We start from the raw sequence: 22,412 nt of genomic DNA, 5'->3' as shown, positions 1-22,412 counted from the left end.
TATATTACTTATAAACTGTATGGCCGTGGCAGGCTTCTTGCTAACTGTTCTTATATCTTAAATTAACCCATTTTTATAAATCTATACCTTGCCACGTCACTTGTGGCTTACTGGCATCTTTACATGCTGCTTGTCTTGGTGGTGGCTGCAGTGTCTCTCCCTCCTTCTTCCTGTTTCCCAATTCTCCTCTCTCTTTGTCCCGCCTATACTTCCTGTCTGGTCACTGGCCATCAGTGTTTTATTTATATAGAGTGATATCCACAGCAGATGCGTATATGTGTGTGCATGTATATGCGTATATATATACACACATAGGGATATATATACACATAGGGATATATATACACATAGGGATATATATATATATATATATATATATATATATATATATCCTGCTCAGTCTGTATACTGTTACTTGTTCTTCCTTTGTATAATGTATGCTTACAGGGCTGACTGTTCAGTATTGGGTTGGTGTGCTCAGCCCTCTAGTGAGGACTGTTTCTCCCATTTTCAGCCTTCTTTTGCTGCCTGCAGCACTTTGTATAGGGTTGAGGTCTCCCTCCATTCACTTTAGTGTGTCTGTTGCTATTGTCCTGGTTCAGCTCATGTTGGACAGTCATGTCGGTGAGACTTTATTGACGTAGCATCTGACATTACCAGGAGACGTGGTCTCACAGCAAACTCCCTGATCTTCTGCCCCTTACAGTCTTCCTGGCCCCTCTTCTCCAGCGATCTCTGAGCCTTGGGTATGAGAGTGTTTTGTAGATGTGTCCAATGGGACTGGGCGCCACAGCTCTGCATTTTGATTGGTTGTGGTTTTCTGTAATGGTCTCTGTCTGTTGCAAAAGCAAATTTTCTTGGTGAGGGCTGACAACTAAATTGATCTATAAATAAGGACAAATGTTTAGAGTGTAGTAAGGGATTAGATGGTTTAGTAAAGCGGTGGCTGTAGGTTCTTCTTCAAGATCCATGACTTTCCACTGAGCAGTTAGCTAGGCTTCCAACACCAGGTGTAGTTTCCCTCATAAGTTCAATTAGACAGTTGTTGGTTACCACCAAGATGTTTGCCACTACTGCGTGTTGGGGTTATCATGTCATGCTGGGCATCATTGTGGTTCACAGGCATGAGATAGTTGGTTGCTTCCCTCCTTTGGAAATGTTCACAGTGCCTTCTGGCAACATCAAAGCTAGTCCTCAAGAAGAGGCATTCAGGAGATTTGGGGCCCCATGTCTGACATGCACAGTGTCCTCAGCTATAAGGACTTAACTTCCCCCTCTGGGGAGAAACCAAGGATTATAGCACTAGGCTGTATGTTTGGGGAGGCTCTTGGGGAGCCCTGGACAACAACTCCAAAGGATTCTTGTGTTTGATACTGGAGATTTTGTTAGGAGGTTTTGGGCTCTAGGGAGGAGCATGGTTAGCCCAAATGATAAAAGTCCACTTAAACTATATATGTATATTTACACACAGAAATGTGTGTATTATTTAATTCTCAGATAAATAGTTAATAGTATGGTTCTTTATGACTTTTACAGAATCCTTACTACTATTTTAACCCTTCCTTTGTATATATCTCCCCCATCAAAGATCCTCCATTTCCCCATTTTACAAACAGATCACTTGAACCCCGCTGTTCCCTCTCTATTACTCCCCTACCCCAGAAATGTCCCTTTTTTCTTTCATGGTTTCTGAAGTTACTCCAGGATGTATACTCATATCTAAAGATTTGGAGCTAGGAGCCTCTGAGAGAGAACATGCAACATTTGTCTTTCTAGGTCTGGGTTATAGCACTCTACATGATCTTTTCTAGTTCCATCCATTTACCTGAAAAGTTCATGACTTGATTTTCCTTTACACCTGAATACTATTCCATAGTATATATGTACCACATTTTCTTTATTAATTCTTCCATTGAAGGACATTTATGTTGTTTCCATTTCCTAGCTATTGTAAATAGAGCAGCAATGAACATGGCCGAGCAAGTATCTGTGGAGTAGGATGGCAAGTCTTTCGGCATGTGCTAAGGAGTGGTATAGCTGGGTCATATAATAGATTTCTTTTTATCTTTTTTAAGAATTCACCACAGTGATTTCCATAGTAGCTGGACCAGTTTGCCATCCCACCAGCAGTGGATGAGGGTTCCCTCTCCGCTCAGTCCCTCCAGTATTTATGTTGGTTGTTATATTGATCTTTGCCATTCTGACTGGGGTAAGATGAAATCTCAAAATTGTTTTGATCTGCATTTCCCTAATTGCTAGGGACAATGAACATTTTTGATATATTTCTTAGCCAATTTTTTTCTTCATTTGACAACTCTCTCTTGAGGTCCAGGGCCCATTTTTCCTTTTGTTAGTTAATCATTGTATTTTGGGCTCTTTGGTTTTTGTTGTTGTTGTTGTTGTTGTTGTTGTTTGAGTTTTTTATAAAGCTAGGTTGTTAATCCTCTACATATATATATGACAAAGACTATCAACAATTCTGTGAACTTTGTCTTCAACTGGTTGATTTGTTTCTTTGGCTGTGCAGAAGGTTTTCAGTTTCACGAAGTCCCACTTGTTAATTGTGGACCTTAATTATTGAACAAATAGAGTAATATTCAAGAAGACTTTTTCTATACCTCTATCATGTACGGTACTGCCTAGGTTTTCTTCGAGTAGATTCAGTGTTTCAGGTTTCACATTTATGTCTTTGATCCATTGGAGTTGGTTTTTGTGTAAGGTGATAGACACAGGTCTAATTCACTCTTCTGCGTGTGGACATTCATCCAATTTTCCAAGCACCATTTGTTGAAGATGCTTTCTTTTCATCACTATATGTTTGGCATCTTTATCAAATGGCTGGAGCTTACATTTACTCTTGTTTGAGTCTTTAATTTTGTTCTGTTGGTCTACATGTCTGGTTTTTTTGCCAGTACCGTGTTGTTTTTATTATGATGGCTCTGTAATGTGATCTTATGATCTGGAATAGTGATCCCTCCATCACTGTTCATTTGCTCAGGATTCTTTAGCTCTCAGAATTCTTTTGTGGTTCCATATGAGTTTTAGAGCAGTGTTTTCTATTTCTTTGATGAATAAGAAGGGAATTTCGATTAGTATTACACTGAATCTATAGTTTGGGGAAAATGGTTGTTTTGTAATATTAATTCTATCAATCCATAAGCAAGGGATGTATTTCCATATTCTAATGTCTTTCTCCATCTCTTTCTTCATTGTTTTCATTGTCTGGTCCTTCACTTCTCTGCTTAGGTTTACTCATCTTTTCCTGAGTCTGTTGTGAATGAGAGTGTATCCATGATGCTTTCTCTGTATGTCTGTTGGTGGTGTATAGAATAGGCATTGATTTGGGCAGTTTGATTCTGCATGCTACTACATTGCTGACTTTCTTATCATTGCTAGAAGTTCTGTGGTGGAATTTTGGGGATTTGTAATGTATATTATCATATCATCCGTAAATAGGGGTAGTTTGGCTTCTTTTCCTGTTTGTAGCCCTCTAATTCCATTCTTTACCTTATTGCTCTAGCTAGTTCTTTTGAGTACAATATTTACAAGGACTGGAAACAGTGGGCACCCCTGTTTTAGTGAGATTACATCAAGTTTTTCTCCCTTTAGGATGATGTTGGCTGTCGGTTTCTTATAACATAACTTCTATGTATAACTCATGGTTTTTGGGGGTTGAGGTATGTTTCCTCTAGCCATCCAGTCCCTGGGACTATTGTCATAAAGCCATATTATTTGTCTAAAGCTTTTTCTGCATCTATTGAGGTGATCATATGATCTGACTCTAAATCCGTTTATGTGGTTTATTACATTTATTCCCTCATGTATGTTGAATCATCCCTGAATTTCAGGGATAAAGCCAACTTGGTCAGGGTGGATAATCTTGTTGATGTATATTTATATTCTGTTTGCAAGTATTTTATTCAGGGTTTTGAGTTGTGTCCATTATAGATACTGGCCTGCAGTTTTCTTTTACTGTTATTTCTTTACCTGGTTTGGGTGTTAGAGTGACATTGGCTTCATAGGAGGGGTTTGGGGATGTTCATTCTGTTTCTATTTTTTTACAATAGTTGAAGGACTGGCTGCAGATCTTCTTTGAATGTCTGGCAGAATTCTGCTGTGACTCCATCTTACCCTGGACTTCCTTTTTAACTGGTAGCTTTTTATTACTGTTTCAATCTCCTCATTTGTTTTGACTCTGTTTAGGTTGTTGATCTCTTCCTGGTGGTTTGGCTGAATCTAAAAATTCATCCACTTCTTATAGGTTGTTCAGTGTAATGGAGTATGGGCTTTAAAAACATTCCCTTATAATATTCTGAATTTCTTTGGTGTCTGTTGTGATGTTCCTCTGTTAACTTCTTATTCTGTTCTCTCTCTTTTTGTTGGTTGAGTCAAGGGTCTGTCATTCTTGTTTATCTTCTCAAAGAACTAGTACCTAGGGTGACTATGGTCACTGTGTGTGTGTGTTCTTTGTTTCTACTTTGCTGATTTCTGCTCTGATTTTTATTATTTCTTGCCATCTGCAAGGTTTAGATTTGATTCTTGTTTTTAGAAAATGTTGAGTTGCATTTTTAAGCCATTTGGTTGTTCTCTTTTTGATGTTTTAATGTATGTATGTATTTTCCTCATATGACTACTTTCAATGTATCCCAGACATTTGTTTTTGTTTTGTTTTGTTTTGTGTTCTCATTTTCATTTAGATCCAGGAAATTTATTCCTTTCTTGATTTCTTCTTTGACCCATTCATCAATTACTAAGGAGTTGTTTCATCTCCATGAGTTTGTGTATTTACTAGAGATGTTTTTGCTGTCAACTTTAAGTTTTATTGTATTCTTGTCAAATAGGACACAAGGAGTGACTGAAATCTTTTTAAATTTTTAAAGATTTGTTGTGTGTCCCATGATATTTTAGAAAGGCTTCCATCTGATCTGGGTTAGAATGTGTATATTTTGGTATTTGTGTGGAATATTCTGTAGCTATCTGATAAGTCCATTTGATGTACTATGTCAGTCTTGATGTTTCTTTAATATTTGTCCAGATGACCTGTCTATTGAAGAAAGTGGGGTACTGAAATCACCTTCTGTTAGAGAGTTGATGTTAATATGTGTCTTCAATTCCAGTAGTAGACTTTTTATGTAATTGGGCTTCCTAGAGTTTTGTACATGCATGTTTAAGATAGTAGTATTGTCTTCTTAATTAACTGTTCCCTTAATTAAAATTAAATCTGGTTAGTTTTAGTTTGAATTCTATTTTGTCAGATATTAGGATGGCAATGCCTGCCTGTTTCCTGACCCCATTTTTTGGGGGTACTTTTCTCTGTTGTTTTAGTCTAAGACAGTGCCTATCTTCAAAACTAAGGTATGCTTCGTGTAGACGACAGATAGATGGATTTTGTTTCTTGATCTATTCAGTTGGCCTGAGTGTTTTGGAGAATTGAGGCCATTGACAAATAAAGTTATCATTGAAGTGTGGTCACTGTGTTATTGATTTTTTTGTGTTGTTGTTTGTAGCCTTAGTGGCATTTTGTATTTTCATGACTGTGGCTTCTTCTTTCTTCCCACAGGCTCTCTGCTTTGCTCCATCCCCTTCAGCCCAACGTAATGCTCCTTGTAGTTGCTTTTCAGGTTTAGATTGTTGGATACAATATTTTTAGGCTATTTATGTTACAGAAATTCTTTCTTTATCTTTCAATTATGGCAGACAGCTCTGCCTGGTATATTATTCCATGTTGACTGTCACATCTTTTAGGACTTAGACTGCACTGCTCCAGGCTCTCCTGGCTGTCAAAGTTTTCCATTAGGAAACCAGCCGTTATTCTGATGGGTTTTCCTTTGTATGTAACGTGCATTTTTTTCTCTTGTAGTTTTCAGTACAATTTCTTTGTTATATATGTTTAGTGTTTTAAATATGATATGTCTTGGGGGATTTTCTTTTATGGTCTCCTCTATTTGGCATTGTTTCCTTTTACAAACTTCTGTCTTCTCCACCTACAGTGGAGCAGCAAGGGCTGGAGACAAGATTCCAAGGAGAGTCATCCCAGCTTTCATTCTCCCATTGAACAGCATTCTTAGAAAACTCTACAAGCAATTCAGTGGCTACAACAATGTGCACTGTGCACTGTGGTGATAGAGCATCCAAAAGCTCCCCAATATGCTCTTTATGACTGACCCAGGTCCATTCTTCCTCAACCTAAGGGAATTGAGAGGGTGTTCTGTTTTTGTTCTGTTTTCACCTGTGAAAAAGGAACATAATACTGGGATTTGCAGTCAAACAGATCTGGACCTAAAACTCCACTTGCCACTTACTGCTCCTGAATTTGACTAAACTCCTTAGTTATTATCTCAATTTTGCTCTATAAGGTAAGAAATGTATAAAACCAGATAATCCCAAAGTCCTTCTAGGGCAAATAATTTTACTTTCCTGATCTTCATGCCCAGGACAATAGTAGACATATTGCCAACAATGAGAAAATTTGAGTCAATTGTAAGTATTAAATCCCTCCTATGATGCTTACAATGCCTGGTATGTAGGAGATTGCCAAACGTGCCAAACGCCAGCTGCTACTGTCAGTCTTGTTCATCATTGGAAGACTGGCACATAAGCACCAGGTGAACTACTAACATGCCTGACAAGCATGGATGGGCCTTGAACACCTGCTTTGCCCCTACAGCAGTCCATCATCTCTTTCTCCTGGAGTTAATTAATTCCCTGATCTTTCTATCACCATCCTTGAGGATCTCCACAGTTCCTTGTAGATGGAAGTTTCTCTCCTGCAAACTGCTCCCAAGTAACCATTCAGAGGCTTAATATTAATTATAAATGTTTGGCCAATAGCTCAGGCTTGTTACTAGCTAACTCTTATGGTTAAATTAATGCATATTTCTTATCTATGCTTTGCCATGTGGCTTGGTATCTTTTCTCAGTAAAGCATGCCAATCTTGCTTCTCTCTGCTTCTGCTTATGAGACTCCTCCAACTCAACCCTTCTTCTTTCCAGCATTCTCAGTTTGGTTCTCCCACCTAACCTTATCCTGCTCAGCTATTGGCCAGTCAGCTTCTTTATTAAACTAATCACAGTGACACATATTCACCCCATGTAAATATTCCACAGTTCCTCCATTTGTGGCTGTGGGTACACCACTCTAAAATGACTATAGGAGATCAAATATTCTATACCCCCAAATACACTTCTTTGGTATGTTTTGAGCTGCTTTCCCTGGAAAATATCTGATAGTAGAGAAGCTCTGAAAAGCTGGTCTTTTATAAAGCACATGTGCATGTCTAAAGTAAATCTACATTAGTAAATTGTCTGGATTAGGAAGGAGGTTGCTCTAGATAATCTTATTACCTAGGAAACCAGATGATCATCCCTGTGTTTGTTTCTTTCTCTTGTTCTCCTCTGATTCATGTGACTGCTACCCTCAGAAGCCCTTTGTGTAGCTCTAGAAGTTTCTACTAACTCCAATCACATGTCCTTCTTTGTGAGATGCCTGCTTACATGCATTTGATTGGCATGGCTTTCTCCCTCTTGATCCATCCCTATCAATCAAATTCACAGCTGACTCAAAGAGTCTGGAAGGGACGGGGCCTTTCCCCACTCCTGTCCACACACAACATAAAAATCAAGAAGTCTGGTTAATTCTGGGAAGACGGTTTCCCTCTCAAGATTACTTATTTATCCCATTTGATATTTCTTGTACTGCAGGTCTCTGGGAAATTCTTTTCCTATAAGCCATTTGTTCACCCAGACTGAGAATGGATTTCTAGAGTCAAAGAACATCTCTGTGTTTATTTTTTTTTCCTCAAACACGTAGACACCATAGGTGCTAAGAAGAAAGAAAGAAAAATGAAACAAAGAGATGCCTCAGTCAGTAAAGGTGTTTGTTGCCAGCCGTGAGGAGGCAAGCCTGAGGGCCGGGGTTCAATCCTCAGAACCCACGTAAAGGTAGGAGGAAGGGACTCCACAAAGTCGTCCTCTGGCACCCACACAAGTTCCCACCTGCATGCATCGTATACACATGTACACAGTAATAATAAATACGACTTCTGAAAAGAATCTAAAGTAAAAATACCTTTTTGGGGAGCAGCCGGGCGGCGGTGGCACACACCTTTAATCCCAGCACTCGGGAGGCAGAGCCAGGCTGATCTCTGTGAGTTCAAGGCCAGCCTGGGCTACAGAGCGAGTTCCAGGAAAGGTGCCAAGCGACACAGAGAAACCCTGTCTCAGAAAAAAAAGGGGGGGCATACCCATAGGCTGGGGAAATGCTTAAATTCAATAAAGCGTTTGTCTCTCAAGCATAAGAACCTGAGTTCAAATCCTCAACCTCCACATAAAACAGGGGGTATGGCAGCATGCATCAGCAATAGCAGTGACTGGGGGGGGGGGGCAGAGACTGAGGGTTCCTAGAGCCTGCTTGTCAAGCATTCCAGCAGAAACAGTAAACTTGAGGTTCAGTTGAAAATGCTGTCTCAAAAAAACAAAGTGGAATGCAATTGAGGAGGACACCTGATTCTGACCTCTGTCCTGCAGGGTTTTATATACACACACACACACACACACACACACACACACAACACGTACACACACATACACACATATCCAAACACATGCATGCGTGCACACATATACACATGCATGTGCATCCATACACACTCAGTGGTCTCTCTGGCCACTGTCTCCTTCTGCAACAGCTCCTTTGGGCATCACACCCCACCTTGAAATGGCCTCACGCTACGCTGTAACAACTGTGTTCTTTATCTCATATGAATTCACTCAGTGGAGATGACCAGGACCAAGGAGCCAAACAGAGACCACCACAAGATTAGGCTGACGCGGCACCACGAGTTTACCATTCGGCATTTCTTGTCTGCAGCTCAAGTCTGCCCTGTTCGCTCCCAGGCTCTGTCCTCTCATACACTTTCCTCCTCCACAAAATGGATGTTCTTGTGTTCTCAGGAGTGGACTTGATAAACTACGTCCTGATGAGTCTAAAAGGACAACAAGGAGTCCTGAGTTGCCCTTCCCAAGCTTATTGGTTTTTGTAGCTCAAATCAAAGCTAAATGCTGAAGAAATCCGTCTCGAAATTGTGACGTTCCGTTGGAGAATTATGTGACACGCTTTCCAAAGCAGAACAGACTGTTTGATGTCGAAGACAACTTTGGCAAATTCAGGAGTTCTGGTTGCTACAAGCAGCTGGCCACTGGGGAGAAGGTTCTACATAAAAGTGGGGAGTCCCTTCTGAGACCCCAGACATCTTACTGACGGGAAAACGGCTCCTGTGCCTCTGACTCCTGTCAGGAGCCTGTCTCTGCACAGTCACACAGCGCGTGCATATGCACACATACTCAGTGAAGAAGCCGCTATGCAATGCTGGAAACATATCCCACAGGGAGGAATCTGAAATGAGAACCCCACAGAGCACCCCCAAAGCTAACCAGCTGGGGCAGAAACCCTCCAGGTGCCAGTGGGAGCATCCTTCCTTCAGACCCAAGTCATACCACAGCAGGATTCGGCTGTTACTAGGCAACCGTGCTCCCCCGCCCCACCTCCATCCCTCGCCTCCCAGTCCCCAGGGCTCCCACCCTGGAGAAGAAGAGTAAATAACATAGTAGCTTCCTCTTTTGTGCTTCGTGATCTTCACCCCTGGGAAGGCAGGCAACCTCCCCTTTGCCTTGGCCAACCATCTGAGAGCTGGCGGGGCGGGGGGGGGGGGGGGCGGGGGAGCACAATGGTCAGAAATAACAGAGGCGAGGCAGAGTGCCTCAAGTGTCTTCTCTCCGTGCCCCACAGGTGACATTCAGTGTCTGTGAGATTCCGGGTGCTTTACATACAAGTCAGTTGTCAGAGGACTGGATTTGAATTGGAAGAGGGCAGCCAACTCAGGCTTCCTACTTCCTGTTGAGGAGAGGTGGGAAGGATGAGAGAGACCTTCACTTGGTTTTAGTTGTCGGTGGCTGTTTTAGGATGGACAGGAGGCTTTGCTACTCCCACACAGCCCTTAAGGCAGAGCAGACCACCAGAGCCATCAGCAGAGGCCAGCCTGCAAACCCTGTGTGGACCACCACAACAGAGATCCTGGCCTCCGGGATTTTAAATGAGCAAGGCTTGTCAGTACCAATGATCCTCAGTCTCTGAAGCCCCACGAGGTTAAAAAACATTTTTTTTCTATGCCAAATGACAAAGAGATTTAGATTCACAACCCTCCAGAGGAACAAAGCAGGCAGCTGTGGCTTTTAGAAATGGGTGGCCCGTGGCCCATCTGAGAAACCTCTTGTCGCCTGATTGGCCATCCATGCCCCAAATCGGCCTTCTCTGGATACACCAGCACATGTGTGCAGGAAAGATAATGTTAATGTCACTCCTTATTTATTCTTCTGTCTACAAAAATGCCCAGTTATCAGGATTTAATGACTCTCTGAAATAAAGCTATTTTAAAACATTATCCAGGATGCAAATGAGTCACTAAAAGCTGTTGCTATGACCTTCCTCTGTTGCTGGGTAGATGTTTCTAAATCAACACCAGGGACCCCATACTTCACAGACAGCATCTGTGTTCACCTTAGCTCTGGGGAATAACAGACCTCAGAATGGCTCAAAGGTCCTTAAAGGGCCGACTCTCTAGTTACATGGAACTCCAGCGTGGCTGTGCAGGACAAGATGTTCCCTCCTTGGAGATAGTCTCTGGCTATCTTCTGAGGCAGCCCAAGCGACTTAGCAACAGGGAAAACTTAACGCCCAGGAAATCTGTCCCGGCTTTGTGGCCACCAAAAGCTGCAGGTACAGGGGACTCCAGCAGACAAGGTCAGTTAACAATGAGCCCCCAAACCTCTTATCAACATCAATTTAATTGGAAGTGAGGAAATGCGACCTCTAAAAGACCATCCGTCCAGCTAGCTGTTTCCAGCTTCAGTTGTTTCTTATTATATCAATTCCATTAACCAGCAAGACATTCACCCTCTGTGTTCACCACTATCCCAAAATACACGAGATAAACAGCACTCGAGAGACCGAGGCAGGAGGATCCAGGGTTTGAGGCTATGATGGTGACACTGGTTCGTGATCAGCTGACCTGTTGCTTTATGCCTCTGGCCACACACTGTGGAGGAAACAAACAGGGAAGGAATCCACCCACCTCACCACAGCTAGGCAGGCGGCAAGAGCTGGCATACCAACATCTCCTCCGAGTGTGCCCCTCAGTGACCTCACTTTTCCCTAGGCCCCATCTCTTAGATACCCAATACGATAGGCTAGAGGCCATGTCTTTGACAAATGGGTGTCAGAGTACACTGTTCAAACCCACACACCCTTGAATGCTAATGAGCATGAGCAGATTAGTCAGCAGTCAAAGTAGTAAGCCTGAGCCAAGCTTTCATGCTTGTCTGGAACTCTCAACACGAAACCATTGCCCCCATTCTGAGATCAGGCAAAGCAGATTGTGCAGTACCTAACCTATAATTTTCTTAACTCACAGCTTTTCCCTTCAGGAAACTTGCCAATTTCCACCCCTCTATGACCTCAGAATCCCATCACCCCTGTTTCTCTTTCATGACACCCAAGGACTCCATCTTGATTTATCTCAGTTTGTTTAACAGCTTGAAAAACTGGTCCAGGGTTTATTGATGAAACTCTCCTGCAAGCTCATGGAGCCCTGGGCCTCCCTGGAAGAGCTCACCTTCCGCTGCTCTGCTCTAACTCCCCAGAGCAGCCAGCCTTCCCATTCCATCCTCTACTATTGGGACTGAACTACGCTCTCCACTGGAAGGCTCTTGCAGGTCCTGCTGGGTGACCAGACCCAACTCTGCATATCACTGTTTGGACACCTTATTTTTGCTATTCCTAAGGCAGGAATGAGGTGTTGGACACTGTGGGTTCCCCTGCATAGTTACTGACAGTGAGAAGTGTTCCTTGAGCTCCCGTGGACTGAAGTGCCTCTTCCTTTGGTGCCACAGACAGGGACAGATCCATTGTTCACCAAGTCACTCACTGGAAAATCCCCACAGGAATAGTTTAACTAAGTTGCCCTTACTCCAACCTAAGTATGCTTTTGGTAAAATCTCTCCCAACAAGTGGCATTCCAACCAAAGATCTCTGAAGTCCAGCCTCCTATGAAAAGCCAGACAAAACCTTCCTCACCCTGACTCTGGTCTTCCCAGAACCAAAAAGGGAGATTCAGCTTTCAACAATGCTCACACTTCTGATGGCATACGAATTAACACCAATTAATCATGTTCATTAGGTGCGACAATGATTGTGGGAGAAAAGATTAGAAAAAAAGGTGTTGCCCTCCAAATGTGCCATGCCCATACCAAGTGTGGCTGTAACTCATGAGATTAACCTGCCTGCAATCAAATCTTCAACACAGCAGCCCTACTTTACTGGTGAGCTGTGGCTGGAGCCCTGGATGGTGTCAAAAAAAGGCAAATGTTCCAGCTGGGGAAACTGCTAAACCCTGAAATCAGATCTAAACAATCATGATGAAATTAGTTGACAGGCTCCCTAGCAGTGAGGCTTTGTAACCAATTTAGCAGTTGAAATACAATGTATCCCTCTGCGGTAATTCCGAGTCCAAGGAAGGCAGAGAAGCTGAACCACAGGGCAAAGCTACTCCCAGCAGTTTCCAGTCCAGACTCTTCATCAGCCAGATGTCCCAGAGTGCTCCTCCCTCCTCTGGGTTGGTAAGTCCATCTTTCCCCCGGTCCAGTCCCCAACCATTGTGGTCCCTCTCAATTCCTTTCCTTCTCCCCAGGTCAGTTATAATCACTGTACAAAAGCCAGAACCTCTTTCCACCTCCACCCTCAGGTTCCTGCCTTGACTGGTCTCCTACGCCACCTCAACATAGCAACAGAGAAATTCTTCTTAAAGAACAAAGCTTCCTACATTACTCTCTGCCCCACACCCACACGAGCTTCTTGTGGAGATGGCCTCAGCGACACTGATTGCCCTCCCTGTATTTCACCCTTACCTCTTACCGCCACCATGACCCACCGCTGCTGACTCTTTTCTGTTCCAGGAACACTTGCACCTCAAGACCTTACATGCATGTCGCCTTCTTCGGGCTGCCAACTGAGAGACAACCTTCTCCTGCTCTGCGGTTAAAATACTCTTACCAAAGCTACTTACATAGGTTTAATTAGGCTCAGAATTTCATGATGGGAAGTCACAGCAACAAGAGCTTGGGAGATGTTACATTATCTCCTCAGTCAAAAGCAAAGAGAAATTGATGAACACTTGCTAGAGCTCTCCTTTTCTCTCTCTCTCTCTCTCTCTCTCTCTCTCTCTCTCTCTCTCTCTCTTGTTTTTTTGTTTGTTTGTTTTTGTTTTTTCGAGACAGGGTTTCTCTGTGTAGCTTTGCGCCTCTCCTGGAACTCACTTGGTAGCCCAGGCTGGCCTCGATCTCACAGAGATCCGCCTGGCTCTGCCTCCCGAGTGCTGGGATTAAAGGCGTGCGCCGCCACCGCCCGGCTCTCTCATTTTTTTAATTACTTTTATTTTATGTATATGGACATTTTGCCCATATGTATGTCTGTGCATGATGTGAGTACTTGGTGTCCACAGAGACCAGAAAAGGGTATCTCAGATCCACCTACAACTGGAGTTACAGACTGTTGTGAGCCACCACGTGAGTGCTGGGCATTGAACCCAGGTCCTCTGGAAGAGCAGCCAGTGGGCTTTAGCACAGGACCACCTCTCCAGCCCTTGTTTGCTCTACTCTTGATACAGTTTAGAATCCTCTTCCAGAGAAGGGTACCACCCACAGAGGAAGGGTCTTCCCCCCTCAATTAATGTAACCAAGAAAATTCCCCACAGACATGCCCCCAGGCCAACCAAATACACACAAACTTTTGGTGAGACTCACTCCCCAGGTGACTCTAGATTGTATCAAGTTGACAATGAAAATTATTCATCACAACTCCATTTAAAACAGCCCCTTTAGCTCTGCATTCCCAAAGACATCCTCTAGATCTCTTTTCTCTTCCTTTGTTATGGCAATTATCATCTAAGGTATTTCTGCAATTTGCTTATGTGTTACTTAGATTATTTATAATCTGGATTTTTCCCCTACTAAAATGTAAGTTCAATGAGACTCAAAGTCTCTGACTTGTTCATTGCTTATCCAGAGCAGCAGGAATGATGTTGGGGACACAGTAGAAGGAAACCTTACTAATCTTATATTAGTACATTCTAAGAACATTTAAGAGTTCATGGCTGACTACGGCATCTGATATAAGCAGGGACACATGACTGTCGGAAAGGCTGCATAGAACATTCAGTGTGTAGTGTGTAGCAAGCATTGATGGTGTAGGGACCTGTAGAGAGTTAAGGAAGGGTATTCATGGAGAGTGCAACAGTGTGTCTTGGCTATAGACGTGCTATAGTGGGACAGATCTGTGAGAGACAAGGCGGGGTGAATGCAAGCGGGGGGGTGACAGAGAAGTGGGGTGCATATGTGACCTTAAGTCACAGCCTTACGAGCCAAAAAAAAGAGTTCTGCTGCCTGTAGTCACTGAGGATGCGGTGATGAGCTAGAGGTCTTGGAGTTTGTTCAGACACTTCTAGGCTACAAAAATATAAACCGGGATGGTTCTTCAAGACAGCATTGACCTTCACAGGCTGCCAGTCAGGAGGACTTGACTATCCCCTACACTCTAGCCTGCTGAGAGGCCTTGGATCAAGTGTGGTCCCGTGCTCCTTGCCTGGCTCTTACCCCCCAAACACTAATACTGTCCAGCTCAATTCTTCCTCTGTACTTAAACATCCTCTACCCACCATCAGCAGCCCTGGCCCCCAATGGCCCTTCCAGGCTCTCGGGCATTGCTTCTGCCTCCTCACTAGAATGGCACGTAAGGCCTGTGTGGGGTCACTGAGCACCTTGGGCCCTCTGGTGGCCTTCTGCTCAGTTTGGGCACCAGGAAGTTCTGTGCTAGATGCTTTTTCAGGGACAGGGTCAAGAGGACCCAGCACAAACATCCCTTCCAGTAGCTGAGGTACCACCCCTGGGCACTTGTGGAGGTCCATTAGAGGCTCTCCTGAAGAGATGATGAGCAGGAGGGTGTGAAGTACCTCCTGAAGAAAGTGCTTTCAACTGTTTCTATTTTCTAACAAATGGATAAAATGCACACCGGCGTGCCCCGGCAGGAGAATGCAATCAGCATTTCATCTTCGCTGATTCCCCACTGGAAGGCCGCTGGTGGCTTTCTCCAGGAGGCAGCTGACTGGCCACATCTCCTTCTGCTGCCCCTCACTCTCCTCCCTGCCAAAGTTACAAAAGTCTACTTGAATTTTGGAATATATTCCTTTGCCCCATTCCCCAGGCCGCCAAGCAGAGCAAGCTTAACCATCACGCACGGGTAACTGTATTTTTGCAGATACGTGATTTGGCTACTGGTAGAACCAGTTTTTAGTGATTTTTCCCTGTCAGTGGCCCAAGGCCTTCTCTAGTAGCTCTTGGGCCTGAGTGACCTGCAAGGCCAGGTGTGACTCCTCTTGGTAAATAAGCCAGAGCCGGCAGTGTGTATAAGTTTATCGTAAGAAGGAACCGGCTCCCCCTTGTTCTCATTTTCCGACTGCAGATCCCAGCCACAGTAGGTGGTATTCTTCAGAACGTCAGCGGGTGGGAAGAAGCCCCAGGGAGATGAAATACGTCAGCGTATGTTCTACAGGCAGTGTTTGTCCACGCCTCACTTAGGAACTGGCCATTACAGCCCTGTCCCCCAACAAACCCCCCCTCCCCCAAATACAAGAATATCCAGGGATAAAGCTGGATTTTTACCTTCCTGGCCCTGGCCTTCAGTTCTGTCTCTCCCTAGGGTCTCAAGGTTTCTTCTGAGGAAATACAATTGACCCTTCATGTCCCAGAGTCCCTGAGCAAATCTGTCACCTCTGGTCCACATGAAAGTTCTGGTTTATTCCCAATCTACCCCTGAGTCTAAACCTGCCCCTGGCCAGCGGGGAGACAGGGAAGCAGGCAAGCTTGTTCAGGATACAGAATGTGTTAAAAGGAGAAGCAGTTACTGTGTCTGAAAAGAATAAACACAACCTGAAATATCAGTTGCAGTGCTTAGTTTTAATTGACACCTTGACACAAGCTAGAGCAATGGTTCTCAACGTGTGGGTCATGGCCCCTTTGGGGGTCAAATTTTGCTTTCATAGGGGTCACGTGGCAGATATCCTGCATATTAGATATTTGCACTTCTTAACAGCAGCAAAATTCCATGGGTGAAGTAGCAATGAAAATAATGTTATGGTTGGGGGTCACCTCAGCATGAGGGACAGTATTAAGGGGCCGCCGCTCTAGGAAAGGTGAGAAGCACTGCTCTAGTGTAACCTGGGAAGTGAGCCCCAGATGGAGTCAAGGTCAGGCTGGCCTGTGGGCACATCTGTAATGTTCTGTCATCAACTCCCTTAATTGATGTGGGAAGACCCAGCTGAAACCGAGCAGCACCATGCCCCATTTGGGGGACCTGAAGTGTGTAAGAGCAGAGAAAGCCAGCGTAACACTCAGGATGCACACACTCACTTCTCTCCACTCTCGACTGGGTGTGACTCCTTGCTTCAAGTTCCCACCACCTTTACTTCCTGGAAGTGACAGCGTGTGGTCGGGAGTCCAAACCCTTTCCCCGCTCAGTGGCTTTCTGTCACAGTGTTTCATCACAGCGACAACCATGAAACCAGGACCCCGGGTGTTTGCTGCCAACCAGGTAAAGACAGGTAAGCGAGCAGAGCGTGTCTGGAGAACCTGGGTTTCAGCTGCAGCCTCCATTGACAGTGAAAATACTAGCAGTCCCAGGGGGCGACCAAGGAAGGAAGCACAAGAGGAAACTGTGTCTCTCTCGTGTGTGTCTGTATATATGTGTGTATGTATATAAATGTGTCTGTGTGTATGTGTGTATGCATGTGTCCGTGTGTGTTTGTGTGTGTATGTGTATATGTGTCTGTGTATGTCTGTGTCTGTATATATATATATGTGTGTGTGTGTGTGTGTGTGTGTGTGTGTGTATATGAATGTGTCTGTGAGTATATATGTATGCATGTGTCCATGTGTGTTTGTGTGTGTTTGTGTATATGTGTCTGTATATATATATGTGTGTATGTATATGAATGTGTCTGTGTGTATATATGTATGCATGTGTCCATGTGTGTTTGTGTGTGTTTGTGTATATGTATCTGTGTATGTGTGTATCTGTCTGTATGTATATGAATGTGTCTGTGAGTATATATGTATGCATGTGTCCATGTGTGTCTATGTGTTTCTGTGTGTGTTTTGTGTGTATGCATGTTCTATGTGTGTTTTCTCTCTCTCTCTTTCTGTGTGTGTGTGTGTGTGTGTGTGTGTGTGTGTGTGTGTGTTGTGCCTACTTTACATGCTTCATGGGCTGTATGTAAAGGAGGGAGGTCCTATAGGCAGCTGGGCCCAGACTGCGGGTCAAAGGGCAGCTAAGCCCTATCTCCACTGGTATTATAAACTCTGCTCACAGTGCTGGAACAAGTCACCGCCATAGAGGAGGCCACTGTGCCACTCTCCTGGGCATGCTCAGGTCGGGACAGGAGCTCTCTCAAGACCTGCTTCACATGTGTTCAGCGCTCTTGCGGGCGGGCAGAGCTACGGACCACAAGGAGGCCTATCTACAGGAGGGAAGAGTGGAGGATAGAAGCCACTAGACCACGTACGGCAACTGGTAAGTTTTATTGATGAAAAAACAACTTGCACATCAAAGGGGATAAGAGCTAGTTTATTCTAGAGCCAAATGTGGCCCAGATCCCAGACTTAGGTTACTCCAAATTCCATGTTCCAACATGGTCATAGTTTTATGAAGCTTTTATAGTAACGGAAAGAAATCTTAAGTCAAGACACTTTCAGTTACCTGGTGGAAATATCAAGTGAGCTGGTTAAAGCGACGTCTCCACTATTGGCTCCAGATGCTGTCTAATGGCACGCTTACCCTTTTGGCTGGTGGAAGCTTGGGTCTGTGCAGTTAATACACTCCAAAATGGTTTACCTGTTTGTCACAAAGATGTTGGCCAGATGTGCATAGGGACAAGGAGTGGCTGTTAAAGGAGCTGAACACTGTCATCATAATTGGGCTCTGGACTTGCAACAGTCCAACCCCTCCACATTATGGAAGCTCTTAAGCAGTTAGGCTGCCTTGTGAAAGATTCATACATTGGGAGGTGTGGTTCTTTCCAGGGGTCTTTGCTCACAGTTCCTATCTGGTGATTAGAAGAAGAGGTAGTTAATACGGTGAGGAGCAACCAGTTAGCAGAACTAAAAACTCAGAAGTGATGGGTAGTACAGAAACCTATTCCTTAGCAAAGAGAGGAGAGCTGTGTACCACATCTGACCACCTGGGATCGTTTGAGGAAAGTTCTTCCCAGAGGTGTATCACCTGAAAGCTCATGTCAGGGTGGGAGTGAGTCTCTCTCATGCTGCGGCTCTGTAACCATGTCCTTGGGCAGAGGCGAGTCAGGAAAGAGGGGCTGAGTTAAGATGAGGAAGCTCTTAGGGTGACTTACACCCAGCATGACTGGGCTCCTCAAAACTGGGGGATGCTGGGACATGCAGAAACATCTCAAGAAGAGATCCTAAAGAGATGTGGGTGCAAGGAGGGTCAAAGGTGGCTCCGAGGCTAAGAGCCCTTCCTGCGGCTCTTCCTTGTGGAGGACTCAGGTTCTGTTCCCGGCATCCATGTCAGGCGGCTCACAAGTGACTAAGAACTACAGCTTCAGGGGATCTGATGCCCTCTTCTGGCTTCTACTGGCATCTGTGCACTTGTGGTGTGTGCACACACACACATACACAATAAAGACGTGTGTATGTGTGTGTATGTATGTAAGACGTGTGTGTATGTGTGTAAGATGTGTGTGTGTAAGACGTGTGTATATGTGTAAGACGTGTGTGTGTAAGATGTGTGTGTATATGTGTGTAAGACGTGTGTGTGTGTGTGTGTGTGTGTGTGTGTGTGTGTGACTTTAAAGGCACACAGGGAAGGATGCCCTCTACAGGCCCAGGAAAGGCCACCAGGTCCTTCTCTTCCATCCTTCAGGAGGAAATCGCCCTGCCCACAACTTCTCTTGGGCTTCCAGCTTTAGACCCACAAGAAGGCAAATTCCTGCTGTTGAAACAGCTGTCTTGTGACATCCTGTTGCTGACACCGCTAAAGATCTTGTCCACAACCACAGAAGCCCAGGACCTTCCAAAAGGTGCCTTGGCATAGTACCCTCGGTCAGCCTGGCACAAGTGGCGGCTGACCTCTGGCTAGATGTGAGCTCTGAGGGTGGGAACGAATTAAATTTAGCACTGTGCCTGGACACAGTAGATTCGTATGATTTTTTTTCCTTGTTGCCATTAAAAGCTCTTTAGCTGCTTTTGTTCCTAATTCCTAAAACAGAAAGAAACAAAAACACAGATGGGATTGAGTACATTCAAGATTTTTGTTCATAGTTTAGATATTTAACTATGAAAGTGTGTGCATGCATGTGTGTGTGTGTGTGTGTGTGTATGTGTGCCTGTGTGTGTATGTGTGCCCATGCGCATGAGTGGGGGGGGGGAGTGTTTTTCCTAGTGGGTGGTGAGAGAAAAATCAGCATCGTGCCAGCATTATGGCTGATGTTAGGGCTATTTATAGACTTGGCCATGGTCATGTCAGAGATAAAAAGAAGCCAAACATCTGGGTACATTCCAAAGCAGCGCAAGAGCCAGAGCCCCAGCACATCCCTGAAGAAAGCTGCATCTCTACAAAAAGCTGCAATTTGCCTTCGCTTAAACACAATCCCAGCCCAGGGCTCCCAGGGACCTTGTTCTACACTTACTGCAAAGACAAAAATCACGCAACATCCAGGGTGCTTTCAAGCCCCGAAGTGTATGAATGAAAGGCCAATGGATGGAAAGACAGCTCAGCTTCCGCGTGGAGAGCCTCCATTCAGCCTGGAGTCAGTCAGTATCAATGGGAAAAGGTGGGTTTCCTTGAACAGGAACCAAAGTTAGGGCCCTAAATGGCTTCCCAGATCATGTTGTAAGAATGAATTTAAGTAAAATATTTAAATTTAGAACTCTTGGAACTGAGGAGAAAATATCTGGATTCCTACAATATTTTGCAGAACTGAAGTAAGTGTGTTCTACTTCCAGCAGCAAAACCAATATATTTTTAAAGTCCCGATTTTAAATATGCTTTATATATACATATATATAATATGCATGCATATGTAACAGAACTAAGTTGTTCAGTTTATATATGGGAATCAACTCTACCCCACAGCCTCAGTTTTATTCAAGGAGAGATGCCTAGCATGCAGCGCGTGCCGGAGGCTGCAGAGCCTCAGAAACACACTGGGTGTGTGGGACTCTATCGTACAGCCTGTCCCATTGGTACACTTAACCTAGTATGGAATTTGCAAACCGCATTCCTGCACCCCCACCTCCACACAAAGCACAGGTGTGCTAGGTGGTGCACATCTGCGGTGCAACCCTAGCTGGGGAGGACTGTTTGTTTCCTGGGAGACGCCAGCTCTGTCCATTGTCTTTGCCTGAGTGCTTCCCTACATCACCCCGCATCTCCAGCCCCCATGTCCTATTAGCATTGTGTAGGCAGGGCTGCTATTTTGTTTTACAAAAACCTCTTCGTAGCTTCCAGTGTCAGCCTGATGGGGAGGGAACAGTGGTCCCCAATCTAACGTGGCTTTGGTAATGACTAACATGCTAACACTGTGGGTCTGCCATATCTGTGGCTTCTAACATGCTAACACTGTGGGTCTGCCATATCGGTGGCTTCTGGAAGTAAATGGATTTCTGGCCAGAGAGCAAGTGGGAAGCAGCTGTCCACTGTCGTCCGTACTCAGTGCCGTCTCCACTACTTCTCTCTCCCCATCCCAAATGTTTGTTTCTATTCCCAAAACATTATTTCTTCCCCACAGGCCAGGGAGGAGTGAGGGGTATGTCCACCCAAAGGCAGGTTTGCAAGGACTCCATGCGAGGATGGATCCACAGACAAGACTATAAGGCCTCATTCTTATATTGGATCTCATTCTCTTTCTATCACTGTGTTATAATCAATCAATAAGGGTTCACCACAAAATAGTTGTAAACTGCAGGAAAGAAGCCCACAAAAATCCCCCATAATCTCAGGACCCAAACGGAGCTCCGTTCACATGGGTGTCTGAGCAACACTCATGACAGCTCAGAGGCCATTGCACTTAGAGCTTCATGAGCATGAACTCATGTCATGAACGTCCTTCCGGTAAATTTACAAGGTGGCTAACTATTGTATGGATGTGCCATCATACACATAACAGGCTAGGTGTCTTCCTCCAGGGTGTGTTCTGGTTTCATTCTGGTACAATGATAAAACACTCTGAACAAAAGCAACTTGGGCAGGAAAGGGTTTAGTCAGCTTATACTTTCGGGTCACAAACCATCCTCAAGGGAATTCAAGGCAGGAACTTGAGGTCAGAACCTGAAGGAAGAAGCATAGAGGAGCACCACTGTGGCTCACTCAAATAATCCAGGGTCACCTGCCAGAGGACTGGTAATGTACACGCACCGTGAGCTGGGTCCTCCTAAGTCACTTAACAATGAAGACAATCTTTGTCTTCAAAAATCACAAACTTGCCTGCAGGCCAATCTGATCTTGGCAATTCCTCAGGTGAGGCTTTTTCTTGGGTGACTCTAAGCTGTGCCATGTCCACAGATAAGGCTACCCAGCTGGAACAGTTTTCCTGGGACATCACAGAGGACTGCGATGAACAATAGCACACATATATACTTCCCTACTTTCTGATTATTTCCTTAGGGCAGAAACCCAGAAGGAAGTTAGAAGGTATAAAAATCCTCAAGATGCATACTTTCCAGAAAACTGCCCCTGCCAGGGCTCTTAGACACCAAGTAATGTCTTTCTTAACCTCAATGATTTTCTAGCTTGCAATGTTTCATCCTGTTTCCACCTTAATTAGCATCTTCATCACTGTTATTATTAGAGTTATTACTGATAATCGTACACGACTTGAATTACCCTCCCTCTCCACCACACAGTGCCACCTGTGAAGCAGCCTGCCCCACAACCTCACCTCACAGAGGAATGGCGGCCAATAGAATGACTTGACAATGTGATTCGGCCCACTTCAGAGCCAGCCCCCAAGCCTGATCTACCCCATTGAGGCACTGAGCTGACTGAATTTTCCTTAGGCACTTCCAGGGGTTCCTCTCAACTATGCTTTGTCTAGTTTTCCATGCAGAAGAACAGCCCTCTGTATTTTGGATGCTTTGAGGCCACTCTGTAAGAAGATTTCCACATCTCCTGACTCTCTTCCAAACCACTATGCATCCCTGCACAAGCATTACGCAGCAGTGTCTTCTCTAAACATGTGAAGAATTTTAAACAGCCTTGGCTATCCCCTCCTGTGAAGATGAGCATCCTGAAGTTT

The 22,412-nt window shown here is 44.5% G+C and overlaps 1 protein-coding gene across 3 annotated transcripts in view; it reads right to left on the bottom strand.

Moving 5' to 3' along the window:
* The window catches only part of Zmat4 (zinc finger matrin-type 4), a 396,765-nt gene that overhangs the window by 358,828 nt on the left and 15,525 nt on the right, over positions 1-22,412 (bottom strand). The gene's annotated exons all lie outside the window — the stretch shown is intronic.

Source organism: Peromyscus leucopus, chromosome 17 (assembly GCF_004664715.2).
Source record: "Peromyscus leucopus breed LL Stock chromosome 17, UCI_PerLeu_2.1, whole genome shotgun sequence".
Lineage (NCBI taxonomy): Eukaryota > Metazoa > Chordata > Mammalia > Rodentia > Cricetidae > Peromyscus > Peromyscus leucopus.
Note: the sequence above shows the minus strand (reverse complement) of the source record. Positions and strands in the feature narration are given on the sequence as shown.